Here is a 3,969-nt window from a genome sequence, read left to right as displayed (position 1 = left end):
ATTTAGGCCATTTGGAAGAGTGGGCAGAAAGATGGCAGATGGAGTTTAATGCTGATAAGTGTGAGGTGCTACATCTTGGCAGGACAAATCAAAATAGGATGTACATGGTAAATGGTAGCGCATTGAGGAATGCAGTTGAACAGAGGTATCTAGGAATAACTGTGCATAGTTCCCTGAAGGTGGCATCTCATGTTGATAGTGTGGTAAAGAAAGCCTTTGGTGTGCTGGCCTTAATAAATCAGAGCATTGAGTATAGAAGCTGGGATGTAATGTTAAAATAGTACAAGGCATTGGTGAGGCCAATTCTGGAGTATGGTGTACAATTTTGGTCGCCTAATTATAGGAAGGATGTCAACAAAATAAAGAGAGTACAGAGGAGATTTACTAGAATGTTGCCTGGGTTTCAGCAACTAAGTTACAGAGAAAGGATGAACAAGTTAGGGCTTTATTCTTTGGAGCGCAGAAGGTTAAGGGGGACTTGATAGAGGTCTTTAAAATGATGAGAGGGATAGACAGAGTTGACGTGGATAAGCTTTTCCCATTGAGAGTAGGGAAGTTTCAAACAAGAGGACATGACTTGAGAATTATGGGACAGAAGTTTAGGGGTAACATGAGGGGGAACTTTTTTACTCAGAGAGTGGTAGCTGTGTGGAATGAGCTTCCAGTGAAAGTGGTGGAGGCAGGTTCGATTTTATCATTTAAAAATAAATTGGATAGGTATATGGACGGGAAAGGAATGGAAGGTTATGGTCTGAGTGCAGGTAGATGGGACTAGGGAAGAATAAGTGTTCGGCACGGACTTGAAGGGCCTGTTTCCGTGCTGTAATTGTTATATGGTTATATGGTTAATATCTTTTTCATTTGACCTCAACTGAGCGTTACGACAATATTTACTTAGCGAGGTCATAGATCACCTTGCAATAAGCTCTAGCCATCATGGTTAGAGTGAAAAACGTCACTGGTTTTTGAGAAGAGCTATCTATCATCTTCATAGCAAAAGGATTTGAGTATAGGAGCAGGGAGGTTCTACTGTAGTTGTACAGGGTCCTGGTGAGACCACACCTGGAGAATTGCGTACAGTTTTGGTCTCCTAATCTGTGGAAAGACATTCTTGCCATAGAGGGAGTACAGAGAAGGTTCACCAGACAGATTCCTGGGATGGCAGGACTTTCATATGAAGAAAGACTGGATAGACTCGGCTTGTACTCGCTAGAATTTAGAAGATTGAGGGGGTATTTTATAGAAACTTACAAAATTCTTAAGGGGTTGGACAGGCTAGATGCAGGAAGATTGTTCCCGATGTTGGGGAAGTCCAGAACAAGGGGTCATAGTTTAAGGATAAGGGGGAAATCTTTTAGGACCGAGATGAGGAAAACTTTTCTCACACAGAGAGTGGTGAATCTCTGGAATTCTCTGCCGCAGAAGGTAGTTGAGGCCAGTTCATTGGCTATATTTAAGAGGGAGTTAGATGTGTCCCTTGTGGCTAAAGGGATCAGGGGGTATGGAGAGAAGGCAGGTACAGGATACTGAGTTGGATGATCAGCCATGTTCATATTGAATGGCGGTGCAGGCTCGAAGGGCTGAATGGCCTACTCCTGCACCTATTTTCTATGTTTCTATGTATTGATCGCAGGTCGCTTTACCCAATCTGGTCTCAGAGCCGGTGATTCCAACCACGGCAGCCTCCTGAATGCAGAGATGTACGAGTTTACTGAGACCAATGTGATGAAACAATTGAGTCTGGTTTATGTTTTTAGTTCAGAGTCAATGCCGAAGGCAGACCAAACATCTTAAACAGAGATTGGTCAGATACAGTGAGAAATCATGTGAAATAATCACTGAATTTTATTTTAAATGAATGTCCCTGCATGTTATACTGTTTAGTTTGGAGATACAGCACAGATAGTCCACTGAGTTCGCACCGACCAGCGATTTTATTATTTTCCTATTTGTCAATTTGTGCCCGATTATTTGGTGGCCAATCAACCGCTGTCTCCAAGGGCATTGTGTCCAATCACATAATGCAGTTTTATGGTAATTAGCTGCTACGGTAAAGGTTGGAAGCCAGCGGAGCTACTGACAGTCAAACGGGAGAAGGAGAGATTCACACAGTGTATGATCCAGAGCACCTAGTGTACAATTTCATAATATAAACTAAATAACAGGGCTGACACACATTGGCTGGGAACCTGGGGCCCACCAAAATTGTTCCTAATTGGGCCCCGCACATCCTAAGGCCGGCCCTGCCCACAGCGGCCCCGAGTCTCCCCGCCCGGACTGCCAGTTCCTAAAATGGCCGCCTGTGACTTCACTCCTATTGACTTCAATGGGAAACTGCCAGTTCCTAAAATGGCCGCCTATGACTTCACTCCTATTGACTTCAATGGGAAACTGCCAGTTCCTAAAATGGCCGCCTATGACTTCACTCCTATTGACTTCAATGGGAAACTGCCAGTTCCTAAAATGGCCGCCTATGACTTCACTCGCATTGACTTCAATGGGAAACTGCCAGTATTTAAGATGGCCGCCTATGGCTTCACTCACATTGACGTCAATGGAAAACTGCCAGTATTTAAGATTGCCACCTATGACTTCACTCGCATTGACTTCAATGGGAAACTGCCAGTAGTTAAGATGGCCGGCTATGGCTTCACTCCCATTTACTTCAATGGGAGACTGCCAGTAGTTAAGATGGCCGCCTATGGCTTCACCCCTATTGACTTCAATGGAGCCGTTGAGATAACTGGGGAGCGGCAGACAAAATACTCACCGATGTCCTCGCTCCCCAACCCTGAGTCTCCCCGCTCCCGGATAGTCTGGCCCCGCTCCCCACAGCAGCCCTGAGTTCCCTCATCCGCCGCATCTGCAACAGGTCGGTCGGCAGGATGGAAGGAAGTCCTTACCTGACGTCCCTTGTCAGCCACAGTCACCCCTTACTGCCCTTGGAATCTTTCTTCCTCTTTGGAATGAACTGATCCTGAACTTTCTGTGTTATTCCTAGAAATACCTGCCATTGTTGTTCCACTGTCATCCCTGCTAGAGTATCTTTCCAGTCAACTCTGGCCAGCTCCTCCCTCATGGCCCCATAGTCCCCTTTATTCAACTGCAACACTGACACCTCCGATCTACCCTTCTCCCTCTCCAATTGTAGATTAAACCAGACCATATTATGGTCACTACCTCCTAATGGCTCATTAACCTCAAGTTCCTTTATCAAATCCGGTTCGTTACACAACACTAAATCCAGAATTGCCTTCTGCCTGCTAGGCTCCAGTACAAGCTGCTCTAAGAATCCATCACGGAGGCACTCCACAAACTCCCTTTCTTGGGGTCCAGTCCCAACCTGATTTTCCCAGTCTACCTGCATGTTGAAATCTCCCATAACAAGCGTAGCATTACCTTTCTTCCTTGCTTCGTTGCAGCTAGTCGGGTGAATATTGATTTGCGAGGTGCGGCTATAGTTCTGTGGGTGCAGTGCTCAGTATCTGCGTGCAAGCAGCTGCCTGTCCACAGTGTGGATTCCAAGTCTCACATTCCACAGTACAGGGAGCGGTCTCGCTGCTGAACCCAAGACCAACCGGTTTGACAACCTTCTACTGTATAATGTGCATAAAGTACTTTTAATATTCCTGTTAACCCTTTCTGCCGGTAGGAATACAGTAACATGGATAGGATTTGAACACAACCTGGAGGAATTTTGTCAGCAGGGTCTCCATGATGTCAGGTGATGTCTGCAGTACCACCACCAGTCCCACTTCACAGGAGAATCATCCGTCCCATCTCTACAGGACGCTGCCCAAACCCGCCCAAAGGTTCATCAAGAGGCTGTGGGGAACGGGGCCCCACTGTCTGGTCGGGTGGGGAGACTCGGGGCCGGGGAGGGATGACAGCAAATTGACATCCATCCATCTGTGAGTATTTTGTCTGCTGCTCCCCAGTGCTGCAAATGTGAAATAAAGACCGGCAAAT

The sequence above is a fragment of the Amblyraja radiata genome, unplaced genomic scaffold (assembly GCF_010909765.2).
Source record: "Amblyraja radiata isolate CabotCenter1 unplaced genomic scaffold, sAmbRad1.1.pri S159, whole genome shotgun sequence".
NCBI lineage: Eukaryota > Metazoa > Chordata > Chondrichthyes > Rajiformes > Rajidae > Amblyraja > Amblyraja radiata.
This window is presented reverse-complemented; position numbering follows the sequence as displayed.